The 18,307-nt window shown below is 44.1% G+C and overlaps 7 non-coding genes across 7 annotated transcripts; 4 read left to right on the plus strand and 3 right to left on the minus strand.

The window, feature by feature from the left end:
* Positions 1-1,496: 1,496 nt before the first annotated feature.
* trnak-uuu (transfer RNA lysine (anticodon UUU)) lies at positions 1,497-1,569 on the minus strand. Its single transcript has one exon. It is a non-coding gene; the product is annotated as a tRNA-Lys (tRNA).
* Positions 1,570-2,275: 706 nt separating this feature from the next.
* Positions 2,276-2,348, plus strand: trnaa-ugc (transfer RNA alanine (anticodon UGC)). The gene has a single exon. It is a non-coding gene; the product is annotated as a tRNA-Ala (tRNA).
* Positions 2,349-4,542: 2,194 nt separating this feature from the next.
* Positions 4,543-4,615, minus strand: trnak-uuu (transfer RNA lysine (anticodon UUU)). The gene has a single exon. It is a non-coding gene; the product is annotated as a tRNA-Lys (tRNA).
* A 506-nt stretch (positions 4,616-5,121) lies between these two features.
* Positions 5,122-5,194, plus strand: trnaa-ugc (transfer RNA alanine (anticodon UGC)). Its single transcript has one exon. It is a non-coding gene; the product is annotated as a tRNA-Ala (tRNA).
* Positions 5,195-10,968: 5,774 nt separating this feature from the next.
* On the minus strand, positions 10,969-11,041 carry trnak-uuu (transfer RNA lysine (anticodon UUU)). Its single transcript has one exon. It is a non-coding gene; the product is annotated as a tRNA-Lys (tRNA).
* Positions 11,042-11,744: 703 nt separating this feature from the next.
* On the plus strand, positions 11,745-11,817 carry trnaa-ugc (transfer RNA alanine (anticodon UGC)). Its single transcript has one exon. It is a non-coding gene; the product is annotated as a tRNA-Ala (tRNA).
* Positions 11,818-14,149: 2,332 nt separating this feature from the next.
* On the plus strand, positions 14,150-14,222 carry trnaa-cgc (transfer RNA alanine (anticodon CGC)). Its single transcript has one exon. It is a non-coding gene; the product is annotated as a tRNA-Ala (tRNA).
* The last annotated feature ends 4,085 nt before the right edge of the window (positions 14,223-18,307 follow it).

An 18,307-nucleotide genomic window follows, 5' to 3' on the forward strand; every position in this document is an offset into this window, starting at 1 on the left:
GCAAAAACAGAGAAACACTGTGCACTGAGGATGAGAGACTGCAAATGAGTCCAAACAGCTGTTGCAAGGGAGCACTCCTACCTTGCGGGACCAGGATAAACAAAGCTTCATTTGCTGATGTGGTTAAGCTATCCTTCGCACGGTCGCAAACCTAATGGGCTGACTTTAAGGCCAAAGCTCTAAGATATCTGGAGTGTCAGTCAAATTTAACCTTATGGAGCGAAGTTCCATTTGCTGACAGATGGACAAGTCTCTGTAAGAGAGACCACCAATCTAAGAGGAGAGCACAGCTAGAACAAGACATTTCAACACAGCTAGATAAGTTAGCAGTAAACGTCAAAGAGCTAAGCTGACCTCTGCCTCATTTAGTGAGTATACGATTTCAATGAAGGCTCATAGCCGAGGGATGTTTAATTTCATTTCGCCATATAACTATGATGTGAAATAAACCCTACTCTATGGATTTCCTCGTTGATGCGTGAGGGGAATTAGCTCAAGTGGTAGAGCGCTCGCTTTGCATGCGAGAAGTAGCGGGATCGATGCCCGCGTTCTCCAGAGAAGTTGGCTGAGACTTGGCTGTGTTACATTTGCGCAGGCCTCTTAAGACTTAAACAATTATTGTCACTTTAACGGCAAGACTTCCCTACTATACAGGGCTGCCAATCCTGTTCAGCTTTGCCAGAATTGTGCTGTTTTTTAGATGGGTGTCACATAGGTATAACTTCAGCAAGCATAAATATTGTATTTCAACAACTGAAATGAACTTTGACGATAGGCTTTCAATATTTACAGAGATCAGCACTGTGAAGTGTAATTATGAGACTTATGTTACATATAAGGCTGATAATCCAGTTTATTTATCCAGTGCAATTTTACTCTAATTTTAAAGAGGTACAGCATGGTCACGCAGGAAGACGTAACGATACTGGACAAGCATCGTTATTGTATTTCTAGAACACTGAAATGTTCAGCAATAACGGGTTCGGACATTCTGCTTGATCAGTAATCTGAAAATAAGCGTTCATGACACAAATCTACAGCGAAATATAAAACCATTCTGTCTGTATGAGAGTTGAACTCACGAATTTCAGATTATGAGACTGCACTGCTTACTCCTTCAACAAACTAGGGAACGGTGCTCAGGTACAGTCACACTACAAGTGTAAAACTGTCCCCTAATTATCCAATGTCTTCAAGTGCGGCCTTGTTAAAGCACCTCAAAGCCAGAAATATAAGTGTTGTAAGCAATTGGAAATAACATGTGCTCATACCAAACCTCATATGAATTGTGACATAATCTAAGGGCTTCCTTTCAGCATATTTGAAAATGTGTTCATGTCGCTTTGTTTCCACTGCTCTTCTATGTGCATCGTATTTGATTGGAGTTGCTTGAGTAGGAGTTCATCAGGACACTAGCAACTGTGAATACGTTTATAAAGAAGGTCTTTAGCAGCCTCACTTTAGTTAATGAAGACTCTTCCGAAGTTCGAAATAAACGCCTGAACAGGGACTTGAACCCTGGACCCTCAGATTAAAAGTCTGATGCTCTAACGTCTGAGCTACACAGGCCCTTCTGGTTACTTTAAGTGCCCAAGAAATTGCTGATTGCTGAAATGTAGCTCAAGTCAAATTTATCTGTATAGCCCTAAATTATAATTTAGACCCCGAGGGCTTTGAAGTCACAATTAATTTCTGTGCAATGTATGACGCCCCCTATCCTTTCACCCCCAATTCAGATGAGGAAAAACAAATCTACAATTTTTTTTTAAATTTTCATTTATTTTGAACTTTCAACTAATTCCAAATTGTAAACTTGTGCATACAAAATCTGGAATCCAAACAGCAGACCCCTAGAAATCACATTACCCTCCCCCCATCAAGTCACCCCCATAAATGTCAATTTTGTGGGTCAAAAAAATTAAAGCCAATTATAAAAAAACAAGAGCCCTTGCTCGGTCTGAATTAGATCAAGCCAACAGTTGTGAGAATGTAATCTAAACGTATGGATCATCATTATCCCTCAAGGGCAGATGACCAGATACAATGAATCCATGTCGACTTATCTTTCCGGCAAGGCCATACGTCTTACGTTTTTCTTTGTCACCTAAGACTGACTGGGAAAGAGCCAAGTTAACCTTTGCCTCATTTAGTGAGTATACGATTTTAATGAATGCTCATAGCCAAGGGGATGAAAAACACCACTTTATTGTCCTTTTGCCGCGCAACTATGACGTGAAATAAACCCTACTGCATGGGGTTCTTCTTTGACGTGGCAGGGGAATTAGCTCAAGTGGTAGAGCGCTCGCTTTGCATGCGAGAGGCAGCGGGATCGATGCCCGCATTCTCCAGAGGAGTTGGCTGTGTTGCGTTTGTGCATGTCTCTTAAGACCTCAACGATTAATGTCAAGTTAACTGCAGGACTTACCTACTATACAGGGCTGCCAATCCAGCTCAGCTTTGCCCGCATTTTGCTGTTTTGTAGATGGATGCCACATAGGCATATCTTCAGCAAGCATACTTATTGTATTTCTACAACACTGAAATGAACTGTGACGACAGGCTTTCAGGATTTATGGAGATCAGTACTGTGAAGTGTAACAACGAGATGTATGTTCTGTATAAGGCTGTTAATCCTGACACCCTTCTCCACCAACTCCACCCTGCCTGCACTCTCTTCTTCACCTCTCTCGAGGCTCTGCTCAACCTGCACCCTACTCTCGCTACAGATGACAATGTCATCCCCAAACATCATCGTCCACGGAGACTCCTGCGTGATCTTGTCCGTCAACGTGTCCATCACCATTGCAAACAAGAAAGGGCTCAGAGCCGATCCTTGATGTAATCCCACCTCCACCTTGAACTCATCTGACATTCCAACCGCACACATCACCATTGTCACACTTCCCCCATACATATCCTGCAGCACTCCTACATACTTCTCTGCAACTCCCGACGTCCTCAAACAATGCCACCCCTCCTCTCTCGGAACCCTGTCGTATGCTTTCTCTAAATCTACAAAGACACAATGTAACTCCTTCTGACCTTCTCTACTTTTCTCAATCAACATTCTCAAAGAAAATATCGCATCTGTGCTGCTCTTTCGCGGCATGAAACCATACTGCTGCTCGCTGATCATCACCTCTCCTCTTAACCTAGCTTCCACTACTCTTTCTCATATCTTCATGCTGTGGTTGATCAACTTTAGACCTCTGTAGTTGCTACAGTTCTGCACATTGCCCTTGTTCTTGAAAATCGGTACCAGTATACCCTTTTCTTCACTCCTCGGGTATCCTCTCACTTTCCAAGATTGTGTTAAACAATCTAGTGTAAAAAGTGGGTGCAGAAGAGTGTCAGGAGTGATTTGCGACAGAAGGGTACCAGCAAGAGTTAAACAAAAGGTTTACAAGACGGTTGTGAGACAAGCTATGTTATATGATTTGGAGACAGTGGCACTGACGAAAAGAGAGGAGGCAGAGCTAGAGGTGGCAGAGTTGAAGATGCTAAGATTTTCATTGGGAGTGACGAAGAAGGACAGGATTAGGGATGATTATATTAGAGGGACTGCTCAAATTGGACGGGTTGGAGACAAAGCAAGAGAGGCAAGATTTACATGGCTTGGACATGTGTGGAGGAGAGCTACTGGATATATTGGGAGAAAGTTGCTGAATATGGACCTGCCAGGGGAGAGGAAAAGATGAATGCCAAAGAGGAGGTTTATGGATGTGGTGAGGGAGGACACGCAGGTGGTTGGTGTGACAGAAGAACATGCAGAAGAAATGGAAACGGATGATCCGCTGTGGCGACCCCTAACAGGAGCAGCCGAAATTTGTAGTAATAGCAGTAATTGTAGTAGTAGTAGTAGTAGTAGTAGTAGTAGTAGATAAGGCTGATAATCCAGTTTATATATCCAGTGCAATTTTACTCTGATTGTAAAGAGGTACAGCATTGTCACGCAGGAAGATATAACGGTATTGGACAAGCATTGTTACTGTATCTCTAGAACACTGAAATGATCAGCAATAACGGGTTTGGACATTCTGCTTGATCAGTAAGCTGAAGATAACAGTTCATGACACAAATCTACATCAAAATATGAAATCATTCTGGCTGTGTGAGGGTTGAACTCACGAACTTCAGATTATGAGACTGACACACTGCCTACTGCTCTAACAAACTAGGGTACAGTGCTCAGGTACAGTCACAGAACAAGTGTAAAACTGTCCCCTAATTATCCAGTTTCTCCAAGTGCGGTCTTGTTAAAGCACCTCAAAACCAGGAAAATTCTAGTGTTGTAAGCAAAAACATGTGCTCATTTCAGACCACGTAGCAAGTATGACTTAATGTAATGACTTGTGTTTCAGCATATTTGACAAGACGTTCTTGTCACTTTATTTCCACTGGTCTTCTGTGTGCACCACATTTGATTGGAGTTTCTTGAGCCGGAGTTCATCAGGACACTAACAACTGTGCATACGATTATAAAGAAACTCTTAAACAGCTGCACTGCAGCTTTTGAAGACTCTTCTGAAGTTTTGAAACAAACGCCTGAACAAGGACTTGAACCCTAGAGCCTCAGATTAAAAGTCTGATGCTCTACCGTCTGAGCTACCCAGGCCCTTCCAGTAATCTTAAGTGCCCAAGAAATTGCGGATTGGTAAGTCAGCGTATACAAAATCGGAAATCCAAACAAGAGACACCTATAAATGCCACTACCCTCCCCCATCAAGTCACCCCCATAAATGTCCATTTTGTGGGTCAAAAATGAAAGCCAGTTATTAAAAACCAGGAGTCCTCGCTCGGTGTGAATAGGAGCAAGCCAACAGTTGTGAGAAAGTAATCTACCGTAGAGCTCATCATTATCCCTCTAGGGTTGGGGACCAAATACAATGAATCCATGTCGACTCATCTTTCTAGTAAGGGGACACGTCTTAGCTATGCTTTTGTTTGTCACCTAAGACTGACTGGGAAAGAGCCAAGCTAAGCTCTGCCTCATTTTGTGAGTATATGATTCTAAAGAATGCTCATAGCCAAGGGATGAAAATCACCACTTTATTGTCATTTCGCCACACAACAATGACGTGAAATAAACACTACTGAATGGGGTTCATGTTTGTTGTGGGAGGGGAATTAGCTCAAGTGGTAGAGCGCTCGCTTTGCATGCGAGAGGTAGCGGGATCGATGCCCGCATTCTCCAGAGAAGTTGGTTGAGAGATAGTTGTATTATGTTTGTGCAGGGCTCTTAAGACCTGAACAATTATTGTCACTTCAACTACAGGACTTACCTACTATACAGGGTTGCCAATCCAGTTTAGCTTTGCCAGCATTTTGCTGTTTTGAAGATGGATGCCACATAGGTATAACTTAAGCAAGCATACTTATTGTAGTTCTACAACACGGAAATTAACTGTGACGACAGGCTTTCAATATTTATGGAGATCAGTACTGTGAAGTATAACCACGAGATTTATTTTCCGTATAAGGCTGCCAATCCTGACACCATTCTCCACCCACTCCACCCTGCCTGCACTCTCTTCTTCACCTCTCTTCTGCACTCCCCGTTACTTTGGACAGTTGACCCTATATGCCTTCGTCACCTCTACTCCTTCTATCCTCACCATTCCGCTGTCCTCCGTCTCATTCGCGCATATGTATTTCGTCTTGCTCCTACTGACTTTCATCTCTCTTCTCTGCAGTACATCCCTCCACCTCTCCAGGCTCTCCTGAACATGCATCCTACTCTCACTACAGATCACAATGTCATCCGCAAATATCATGGTCCACGGAGACTCCTGCCTGATCTCATCCGTCAGCCTGTCCATCACATTGCAAACAAGTAAGGGCTCAGAGCCGATCCTTGATGTAATCCCACCTCCACCTTGAACCCATCTGTCATTCCAAACATACACCTCACCACTGTCAAACTTCCCTCATACATATCCTGCACCACTCCTGCATACTTCTCTGCAACTTCCTCATACAATACCACACCTCCTCTCTCGGCACCCTGTCGTATGCTTTCTCTAAATCTTCAAAGACACAATGTAACTCCTTCTGACCTTCTCTATACTTCTCAATCAACATTCTCAAAGCAAACATCGGATCTGTGGTGCTCCTCCGTGGCATGAAACCATACTGCTGATCAACTTTAGACCTCTGTAGTTGCTACAGTTCTGCACATTGCCCTTGTTCTTGAAAATTGGTACCAGTATACTTCTTCTCCACTCCTCAGGTATTCTCTCGCTTTCCAAGATTGTGTTAAACAATCTAGGTAAAAAGTGGGTACAGAAGAGTGTCAGGAGTGATTTGCGACAGAAGTGTACCAGCAAGAGTTAAAGGGAAGGTTTACAAGATGGTTGTGAGACCAGCTATGTTATATGGTTTGGAGAAAGCTGCACTGACGAAAAGACAGGAGTCGGAGATGGAGGTGGCAAGAGTTGAAGATGCTAAGATTTTCATTGGGAGTGACGAAGAAGGACAGAATTAGGAATGATTATATTAGAGGGACTGCTCAAATTGGACGGTTTTGAGACAAAGCAAGAGAGGACAGATTGAGATGGTTTAGACATGTGTGGAGGAGAGATGCTGGGTATATTGGGAGAAGGATGCTGAATATGGAGCTGCCAGGGAACAGGAAAAAAGGAAGGCCAAAGAGGAATTTTATGGATGTGGTGGGGGAAGACATGCCTCTGTCACACCAGCCGTGCAGTGAGTCTGATGGGGAAGACTGCGGAAGGGGGAAGACTGAGAAGGATCTTGGTATGGGGCAACTGGATGAAATGAGTGGAAGTGATCAGAGTGAGCCAGAGGAGGAGAATAAATCTCAAAGATCCAACAATGAAGAGGAAAAGAAATCTCCCCAGGTAAAACACATACCTTCCGAGTCAATAAGGGTCAGGAGAAACCCCCGCCAAAGAGACTGACGTATGAATTAAAGACCCTGGACCCCCCACTCAGTTCAGCCGAAGATAGACATGGGATAGAGAATATGGAAGAGAGCTAAAGTAAAGATGAACAAGAGGGTGGCAGAGAGTGACACACATGTACATACCCCATGACACACGCATCTCATCATGGCTGTGTTTTGAGTTATGGGCTACTTGTGAACTTAATCTGATAGCGGTGACGCCATCAAACATAGCGGGGGTAGATGTAAGGAAGGGAGTTACACTTATTCGCCGGCAGAGGATGATCTTGCATTGTTGGCACGTATTTTTTCCTTCTTGAGCGTTGCCGAATTCTGAGTCTTTTGTCCCTCCGTGGCTACTGTAGAGCCAGTTCCGTTTTGTGTTACAAGCTGCCTGTATGCTGCGAGTGGTGCTGTGTATGAGGAAGCTAAGAAATGCAGAAAACCTGCTCTGCCTAAACCGCCATGAGGACTACTGTCTCCCGTCTGTACAACTGTATTCTCCCTCCGTCCGCCCTGGAGTCAGTATACATTAAAAAATAACACGACGCAGACTCTGTTCAAGGGGTGTTCGGGCCGACAGCCAGAATAGGGTTACAGCTTTGGTATGGAGTATTGGTATCCTCCAGACTCGCTCACGGCTGGTGTAGCAGAGAAAGATGCAAAAGACAGGAAGTAATGGAAACGGATGATCCGCTGTGGCGACCCCTAACGGGAGCAGCCGAAGGTAGTAGTAGTAGTAGTAAAAGTAGAAGTAGTAGTAGTATTAGTAGTAGATAAGGCTGATAATCCAGTTTATCTATCCAGTGCAATTTTACTCTGATTTTAAAAAGGTACAGCATTGTTACGCAGGAAGATGTAACGGTATTGGACAAGCATTGTTACTGTATCTCTAGAACACTGAAATGATCAGCAATAACGGGTTTGGACATTCTGCTTGATCAGTAATCTGAAGATAAGAGTTCATGACACAATCTACATCGACATATAAAACCATTCTGGCTGTTTGAGGGTTGAACTCACGAACTTCAGATTATGAGACGGACGAACTGCTACTGCTCCAACAAACTAGGGTAACAGCGCTCAGGGACAGTCACAGAACAAGTGTAAAACTGTCCCCTAATTATCCAATGTCTCCAAGTGCGGTCTTGTTAAAGCACCTCAAAACCAATAATTTTCTAAGTGTTGTAAGCAATAGGAAATAACATGTGCTCCTATCAGACCTCCTATGAATTGTGACATAATTTAAGGACTTCTTTTTCAGCATATTTGATAAGGCGTTCATGTGACTTTTTTCCACTGTTCTTCTATGTGCACCACATTTGATTGGAGTTGCTTGAGCAGGAGTTCTTCATGACGCTAGCAACTGTGTATGCGTTTATAAATAAAGTATTGAGGAGCTGCACTTTAGTTAATGAAGACTCTTCTGAAGTTTGGAACAAACGCCTGAACAGAGACTTGAACCCTGGACTCTCATATTAAAAATCTGATGCTTTACCGTCTGAGCTACCCAGGCCCTTCCAATAATCTTCAGTGCCCAAGAAATTGGTGATTGGTGAAATGTATCTCAAGGTAAATGTATCTATGTAGCCCTAAAATATAATTTGGTCCCAGAGGGCTTTGAAATCACAATTACTTTCTGTGCAATGTATGCCACCCCTATCCTTTGACCTTCGATTCAGATGAGGAAAAATGTAAATGGGAATTTATTTATTTGTTATATTTCTTTTATTCTGAACTTTCAAAAATTTTCAAATTTTAAACTTGCGCATACAAAATCGGACATCTAAACAGGAGACACGTATAAATCCCACTAGTCACTCCCGTAAATGTCAATCTTGTAGGTCAAAAAATGAAAGCCAGTTATTACAACCAAGAGTCCTTGCTCTTTCTGAATAGCAGCAAGCCAACAGTTGTGAGACAGTACTCTACCGTAGAGCTCATCGTTATCCCTCAAGGGTAGGGGACCAGATACAATGAGTACATGTCGACTCATCTTTCTGGCAAGGTCACAAGTCTTCGCGATAATTTTCTTTGTCACCTAACATTGTTTAATTTGGTATCATTGGTGCTGACATAAAAAAATAAAATAAAAAAAAACGTTGAAGTTTCTATCCGTTCATCCATTATCCGAACTGCTTATCCTGCGCTCAGGGCCGCGGGGATGCTGGAGCCTATCCCAGCAGTTATTGGGCGGCAGGGGGGGAGACACCCTAGACAGGCCGCCACGCCATCACAAAGCCGGCACACAGCACGGTGGCGCAGTGGTTAGAGCGGTTGCGTCACAGCAAGAAGGTCCTTGGTTTGAGCCCTGGGGTAATCTAACCTTGAAGGTCACCCCGGGTCGTCCCCTGTGTGGAGTTTGAAGTTTCTACTGTGTGCGTTATGTGCCTCGCCCTCCTGTTTCTGCCTATGTCATGCCAGCACCCTAAGATTAGCTTCAGTGTCGGTAGCTCTGGCCTTAGATAAAAGCGAACATCAGTTGGCAATGCTAGGTTTAAAGTAGTCGGCAATAGATTCGCCTACTGCTAACATGTTTTGTTTAATGGTGGCTGAGAGGACAAGCAAAAACAGAGAAACACTGTGCACTGAGGATGAGAGACTGCAAATGAGTCCAAACAGCTGTTGCAAGGGAGCACTCCTACCTTGCGGGACCAGGATAAACAAAGCTTCATTTGCTGATGTGGTTAAGCTATCCTTCGCACGGTCGCAAACCTAATGGGCTGACTTTAAGGCCAAAGCTCTAAGATATCTGGAGTGTCAGTCAAATTTAACCTTATGGAACGAAGTTCCATTTGCTGACAGATGGACAAGTCTCTGTAAGAGAGACCACCAATCTAAGAGGAGAGCACAGCTAGAACAAGACATTTCAACACAGCTAGATAAGTTAGCAGTAAACGTCAAAGAGCTAAGCTGACCTGTGCCTCATTTAGTGAGTATACGATTTCAATGAAGGCTCATAGCCGAGGGATGTTTAATTTCATTTCGCCATATAACTATGATGTGAAATAAACCCTACTCTATGGATTTCCTCGTCGATGCGTGAGGGGAATTAGCTCAAGTGGTAGAGCGCGCGCTTTGCATGCGAGAAGTAGCGGGATCGATGCCCGCATTCTCCAGAGAAGTTGGCTGAGACTTGGCTGTGTTACGTTTGCGCAGGCCTCTTAAGACTTAAACAATTGTTGTCACTTTAACGGCAAGACTTCCCTACTATACAGGGCTGCCAATCCTGTTCAGCTTTGCCAGAATTGTGCTGTTTTTTTAGATGGGTGTCACATAGGTATAACTTCAGCAAGCATAAATATTGTATTTCAACAACTGAAATGAACTTTGACGATAGGCTTTCAATATTTACAGAGATCAGCACTGTGAAGTGTAATTATGAGACTTATGCTACATATAAGGCTGATAATCCAGTTTATTTATCCAGTGCAATTTTACTCTAATTTTAAAGAGGTACAGCATGGTCACGCAGGAAGACGTAACGATACTGGACAAGCATCGTTATTGTATTTCTAGAACACTGAAATGTTCAGCAATAACGGGTTCGGACATTCTGCTTGATCAGTAATCTGAAAATAAGCGTTCATGACACAAATCTACAGCGAAATATAAAACCATTCTGTCTGTATGAGAGTTGAACTCACGAATTTCAGATTATGAGACTGACGCACTGCTTACTCCTTCAACAAACTAGGGAACGGTGCTCAGGTACAGTCACACTACAAGTGTAAAACTGTCCCCTAATTATCCAATGTCTTCAAGTGCGGCCTTGTTAAAGCACCTCAAAGCCAGAAATATAAGTGTTGTAAGCAATTGGAAATAACATGTGCTCATACGAAACCTCATATGAATTGTGACATAATCTAAGGGCTTCCTTTCAGCATATTTGAAAATGTGTTCATGTCGCTTTGTTTCCACTGCTCTTCTATGTGCATCGTATTTGATTGGAGTTGCTTGAGTAGGAGTTCATCAGGACACTAGCAACTGTGAATACGTTTATAAAGAAGGTCTTTAGCAGCCTCACTTTAGTTAATGGAGACTCTTCCGAAGTTCGAAATAAACGCCTGAACAGGGACTTGAACCCTGGACCCTCAGATTAAAAGTCTGATGCTCTAACGTCTGAGCTACACAGGCCCTTCTGGTTATTTTAAGTGCCCAAGAAATTGCTGATTGCTGAAATGTAGCTCAAGTCAAATTTATCTGTATAGCCGTAAATTATAATTTAGACCCCGAGGGCTTTGAAGTCACAATTAATTTCTGTGCAATGTATGACGCCCCCTATCCTTTCACCCCCAATTCAGATGAGGAAAAACAAATCTACAATTTTTTTTAAAATTTTCATTTATTTTGAACTTTCAACTAATTCCAAATTGTAAACTTGTGCATACAAAATCTGGAATCCAAACAGCAGACCGTTATAAATCACATTACCCTCCCCCATCAAGTCACCCCCATAAATGTCAATTTTGTGGGTCAAAAAAATTAAAGCCAATTATAAAAAAACAAGAGCCCTTGCTCGGTCTGAATTGGATCAAGCCAACAGTTGTGAGAATGTAATCTAAACGTATGGATCATCATTATCCCTCAAGGGTAGAGGACCAGATACAATGAATCCATGTCGAATTATCTTTCCGGCAAGGCCATACGTCTTACGTTTTTCTTTGTCACCTAAGACTGACTGGGAAAGAGCCAAGTTAACCTTTGCCTCATTTAGTGGTATACGATTTTAATGAATGCTCATAGCCAAGGGATGAAAAACACCACTTTATTGTCCTTTTGCCGCGCAACTATGACGTGAAATAAACCCTACTGCATGGGGTTCTTATTTGACGTGGCAGGGGAATTAGCTCAAGTGGTAGAGCGCTCGCTTTGCATGCGAGAGGCAGCGGGATCGATGCCCGCATTCTCCAGAGGAGTTGGCTGTGTTACGTTTGTGCAGGTCTCTTAAGACCTCAACGATTAATGTCACTTTAACTGCAGGATTTACCTACTATACAGGGCTGCCAATCCAGCTCAGCTTTGCCCGCATTTTGCTGTTTTGTAGATGGATGCCACATAGGTATATCTTAAGCAAGCATACTTATTGTATTTCTACAACACGGAAATTAACTGTGACGACAGGCTTTCAGTATTTATGGAGATCAGTACCGTGAAGTGTAACAACGAGATGTATGTTCTGTATAAGGCTGTTAATCCTGACACCCTTCTCCACCAACTCCACCCTGCCTGCACTCTCTTCTTCACCTCTCTCGAGGCTCTGCTCAACCTGCACCCTACTCTCGCTACAGATGACAATGTCATCCCTAAACATCATCGTCCGTGGAGACTCCTGCGTGATCTTGTCCGTCAACGTGTCCATCACCATTGCAAACAAGAAAGGGCTCAGAGCCGATCCTTGATGTAATCCCACCTCCACCTTGAACTCATCTGACATTCCAACCGCACACATCACCATTGTCACACTTCCCCCATACATATCCTGCAGCACTCCTACATACTTCTCTGCAACTCCCGACGTCCTCAAACAATGCCCCCCCCCTCCTCTCTAGGAACCCTGTCGTATGCTTTCTCTAAATCTACAAAGACACAATGTAACTCCTTCTGACCTTCTCTACTTTTCTCAATCAACATTCTCAAAGAAAACATCGCATCTGTGCTGCTCTTTCGCGGCGTGAAACCATACTGCTGCTCGCTGATCATCACCTCTCCTCTTAACCTAGCTTCCACTACTCTTCCTCATATCTTCATGCTGTGGTTGATCAACTTTAGTCCTCTGTAGTTGCTACAGTTCTGCACATTGCCCTTGTTCTTGAAAATCGGTACCAGTATACCCTTTTCTTCACTCCTCGGGTATCCTCTCGCTTTCCAAGATTGTGTTAAACAATCTAGTGTAAAAAGTGGGTGCAGAAGAGTGTCAAGAGTGATTTGCGACAGAAGGGTACCAGCAAGAGTTAAACAAAAGGTTTACAAGACGGTTATGAGACAAGCTATGTTATATGATTTGGAGACAGTGGCACTGACGAAAAGAGAGGAGGCAGAGCTAGAGGTGGCAGAGTTGAAGATGCTAAGATTTTCATTGGGAGTGACGAAGAAGGACAGGATTAGGGATGCTTATATTAGAGGGACTGCTCAAATTGGACGGGTTGGAGACAAAGCAAGAGAGGCAAGATTTAGATGGATTGGACATGTGTGGAGGAGAGATACTGGATATATTGGGAGAAAGATGCTGAATATGGAGCTGCCAGGGGAGAGGAAAAGATGAATGCCAAAGAGGAGGTTTATGGATGTGGTGAGGGAGGACAGTGCTCAGGTACAGTCACAGAACAAGTGTAAAACTGTCCCCTAATTATCCAGTTTCTCCAAGTGCGGTCTTCTTAAAGCACCTCAAAACCAGGAAAATTGTAGTGTTGTAAGCAATAGGAAATAACATGTGCTCATATCAAACCACGTAGCAAGTATGACTTAATGTAATGACTTGTGTTTCAGCATATTTGACAAGACGTTCTTGTCACTTTGTTTCCACTGGTCTTCTGTGTGCACCACATTTGATTGGAGTTGCTTGAGCAGGAGTTCATCAGGAAACTAACAACCGTGCATACGATTATAAAGAAACTCTTGAGCAGCTGTACTGCAGCTTTTGAAGACTCCTCTGAAGTTTGACACAAGCGCCGGAACAGTGACTTGAACCCTGGACCCTTAGATTAAAAGTGGGATTATCTACCGTCTGAGCTACCCAGGCCCTTCCGGTAACCTTAAGTGCCCAAGAAATGCTGATTGGTAAGTTAGCGTATGCAAAATCGGAAATCCAAACAAGAGACACCTATAAATCCCACTACCCTCCCCCATCAAGTCACCCCCATAAATGTCAATTTTGTGGGTCAAAAATGAAAGCCAGTTATTAAAAACCAGGAGTCCTCGCTCGGTGTGAATAGGAGCAAGCCAACAGTTGTGGGAAAGTAATCTACCGTAGAGCTCATCATTATCACTCTACGGTTGGGGACCATATGCAATGAATCCATGTCGACTCATCTTTCTAGTAAGGTGACACGTCTTAGCTATGCTTTTGTTTGCCAACTAAGACTGACTGGGAAAGAGCTAAGCTAAGCTCTGCCTCATTTTGTGAGTATATGATTCTAAAGAATGCTCATAGCCAGAGAATGAAAATCACCACTTTATTGTCATTTCGCCACAACTATGACGTGAAATAAAGACTACTGAATGGGGTTCTTCTTCGTTGCGTGAGGGGAATTAGCTCAAGTGGTAGAGCGCTCGCTTCGCATGCGAGAGGTAGCGGGATCGATGCCCGCATTCTCCAGAGGAATTGGCTGTGTTACGTTTGAGCAGGCCTCTTAAGACCGCAACAATTATTGTCGCTTTAACTGCTAGACTTACCTACTATACAGGGTTGCCAATCCAGTTCAGCTTTGCCAGCATTTTGCTGTTTTGTAGATGGATGCCACATAGGTATATCTTAAGCAAGCATACTTATTGTATTTCTACAACACGGAAATTAACTGTGACGACAGGCTTTCAATATTTATGGAGATCAGTACTGTGAAGTATAACCACGAGATTTATTTTCCGTATAAGGCTGCCAATCCTGACACCCTTCTCCACCCACTCCACCCTGCCTGCACTCTCTTCTTCACCTCTCTCTTGAGGCTCTGCTCAACCTGCACCCTACTCTTGTTACTGATGACAACGTCATCCCCAAACATCATCGTCCACGGAGACTCCTGCGTGAACTTGTCCGTCAACCTGTCCATCACAATTGCAAACAAGAAAGGGCTCAGCCGATCCTTGATTTAATCCCACCTCCACCTTGAACCCATCTGTCATTCCAACCGCACACCTCACCATTGTCACACTTCCTTCATACATATCCTGCACCACTCCTACATACTTCTCTGCAACTCCCGACGTCCTCAAACAATGCCACCCAATGCCCACCGGGGAACTAGAGGATATTTCGAGTTCCGGACATCATGCCTGACGCGTCTCCTTTATGCTCCGTGAACCTGATATAACATGGTGTCAGAAGTGGTCACTGTAAGCCACTTACATGCACTGGGATGAAGATATCTCGGCATTTGTGCTAAAAGGAAAAAAAGGACCAAGCAATTGGGTTAATAACCGGAGTCTCGGTGGTGTGTGCACGATAGCTAGCGAGCTTCAAAGCTAACTAGCGTCAGGACACTGGTCACAGCACGGGCTAGCATCAACACGAGGGGAGAAGATTGGACCGTTTTCTAGTTCCTCTATCGGCGCAATTCAATTTCAGCAAGCCAGATGAGTGACCGAAATGGATTCAGAGATTCGAGAGGTTCCGTATAGCTTCAGGCTTGGAGCTACAGTCCGAAGAGAACCAGATCAACACCCTTGTATACACTATGGGAGTAGAGGCAGAGGATGCGCTAACTTCACTCCAATCCACGCCAGATGAAGCAAACGCGTACGGCACGGTGAAGGCCAGGTTTGATGCGCACTTTGTAGTACGGGTGAATGTGATATTTGAACGGGCTAAGTTTAATCAGAGACACCAAGAAGTAGGTGAGACAGCTGATAGTTTTATTACAGCACTTCATTGCCTAGCAGAGCATTGTGGTTATGGTGAAGTACACAGTGAGATGATTCATGATAGGCTAGTAGTGGGGCTAAGAGATAAAAATCTATCTGAGCAGCTGCAAATGGACCCGGGGTTGACGCTAGATAGAGCGGTCATTAGGGTTCGCCAGAGCGATCAAGTCAAAAAGCAGCAACACATGCTTAGAAGCAACTTCAGAACAGCAGATGCAAGCACAGAATTGGATGCTGTTAGTGCAGGTTGGAGAAACGGCGGGAGAGAGAAGCAGAGAGGGGCAAGGGTGCCAGTCCAGAGTAAGTCATACCGTGCACAATGCAAAAGATGTGGGAAGGATGCGCATAGCATGCAACTATGTCCAGCTCGCGATGCAGTCTGTAACTTCTGCAAGAAAAGGGGGCATTATGCAAAAGTCTGCCGATCAAACACTGTAGGAGAAGTGAACATGGCCGACAGTGACAGCGAAGAGGACGTTGCATTCTTAGGCTCTGTTAATGCAGAAGATTCTGAAGCTCCGTGGCTGATAAAGCTGAAATTAGCTGACATAGAGACAGAATTCAAGATAAACACAGGAGCTGATGTGACTGTGATCCCATCAAGTCTGTACAGTACAGGGCAGTTTAGTGAGCTGGAGAAGACAGCTGGTGAGTTGTGGTTGGGTCAGGCCTTTTTTAGGTTCGGGCAGAAGCGGAAGCAAACCTCTCTGAATACCCTGACATGCACATGTTGAATTAGACCTCAGCTCTGATCCTAACGGTATGTCTGACATTCCGACTGCATAATGGACAACCCAGGGACATGTGTCATGATGGACAACCCAGGGACACGTGTCATGATGGACAACCCAGGGACATGTGTCATGATGAAGGACAACCCAGGGACATGTGTCATGATGGACAACCCAGGGACACGTGTCATGATGGACAACCCAGGGACATGTGTCATGATGAAGGACAACCCAGGGACATGTGTCATGATGGACAACCCAGGGACACGTGTCATGATGGACAACCCAGGGACACATGTCATGATGGACAACCCAGGGACACGTGTCATGATGTCTCTGTCCTGCCAGGCAGTTCGTTTCATCTGTTCAATATAGTCCAACCATTTGACCAGTTTACTGTAGACCAGGTCCATGTATTAAACCACCTGGCACAACACAACGCCAGCAGAACATTAGTAGCGCCACTGCAGCACCTGAGCTGCCCGCCGACCTACCTGATGATCTGCAGATTACAGCTGCAGATGGTGCCCCCCCAGACCCCACACCTGTCTCCAGTGAGACCTCACCCCAACCACAGACTGGGTCTGCCCGGAGGTACCCTGTGAGGCAACGTTGTCCTCCACTCCACCTGACGGACTTTGTAAATTAGTTAAACAGGTGCTGTGGGACACACTGAGTGGTTAAAGGGGCAGAATAATCCCCTCACTCAGTCGAGGGCTGGGGCAGTCTAACCCCCCCCTTAGAAAAAAATAAATACATTTCTGTTGAATTATTTTGTTCGAAAAAAAAGGGAATAAAGAAGTGTTCTGTATCTTCTGTATCCAAAGGAGTTGAATCAAGTGCAACTGGACTTGGTATATATCCGTGAAGACGTTTCGCCTCTCATCCAAGAGGCTTCCTTAGTTCGTGCCTTTCTGACTAGACCAAGCTAGTCTGACTGGCTAGTGATGAGACTCAGAATTTATCCTGTAGGAGTCGTTGTCAGAGCTATTGATATGCGTGGCTCTTTGTGATCCGATGTTTACCAAGAAGAGTCTACCAGAGTCTACTGATACCGATTTTGTTGTTGAAAATCGGTATCAGTCGGGAAATCGGTGTCTTCAAAGACACAAAGTAACTCCTGACCTTCTCTATACTTCTCAATCAACATTCTCAAAGCAAACATCGCATCTGTGGTGCTCCTTCGTGGCATGAAACCATACTGCTGATCAACTTTAGACCTCTGTAGTTGCTACAGTTCTGCACATTGCCCTTGTTCTTGAAAATCGGTACCAGTATACTTCTTCTCCACTCCTCAGGTATTCTCTCGCTTTCCAAGATTGTGTTAAACAATCTAGTTAAAATGTGGGTGGAAAAGAGTGTCAGGAGTGATTTGCGACAGAAGGGTACCAGTAACAGTTAAAAGGAAGGTTTACAAGACGGTTGTGAGACCAGCTATGTTATATGGTTTGGAGACAGTGGCACTGACGAAAAGACAGGAGGCAGAGCTGGAGGTGGCAGAGCTGGAGGTGGCAAAAGTTGAAGATGCTAAGATTTCCATTGGGAGATACGAAGAAGAACAGGATTAGGAATAATTATATTAGAGCGACTGCTCAAATTGGACGGTTTGGAGATAAAGCAAGAGAGGCAAGATTTAGATGGCTTGGACATGTGTGGAGGAGAGATACTGGGTATATTGGGAGAAGGATGCTGAATATGGAGCTGCCAGGGAAGAGGAAAAGAGGAAGGCCAAAGAGGAATTTTTTGGATGTGGTGAGGGACGACATGCAGGTGGCTGGTGTGACAGAGGAAGATGCAGAAGACAGGAAGAAATGGAAACGGATGATCCGCTGTGGCGACCCCTAACGGGAGCCGCCGAAGTTAGTAGTAATAGTAGTAGCTGTAATAGTAGTAGTAGTAGATAAGGCTGCTAATCCAGTTTATATATCCAGTGCAAGAATCGTTATTGTATTTCTAGAACACTGAAATGATCAGCAATAACGGGTTTGAACATTCTGCTTGATCAGTAATCTGAAGATAAGAGTTCATGACACAAATCTACAGCGAATATAAAACCATTCTGGCGGTATAAGGGTTGAACTCACTAACTTCA

This window comes from Lampris incognitus, chromosome 12 (genome assembly GCF_029633865.1).
Source record: "Lampris incognitus isolate fLamInc1 chromosome 12, fLamInc1.hap2, whole genome shotgun sequence".
Classification (NCBI taxonomy): domain Eukaryota; kingdom Metazoa; phylum Chordata; class Actinopteri; order Lampriformes; family Lampridae; genus Lampris; species Lampris incognitus.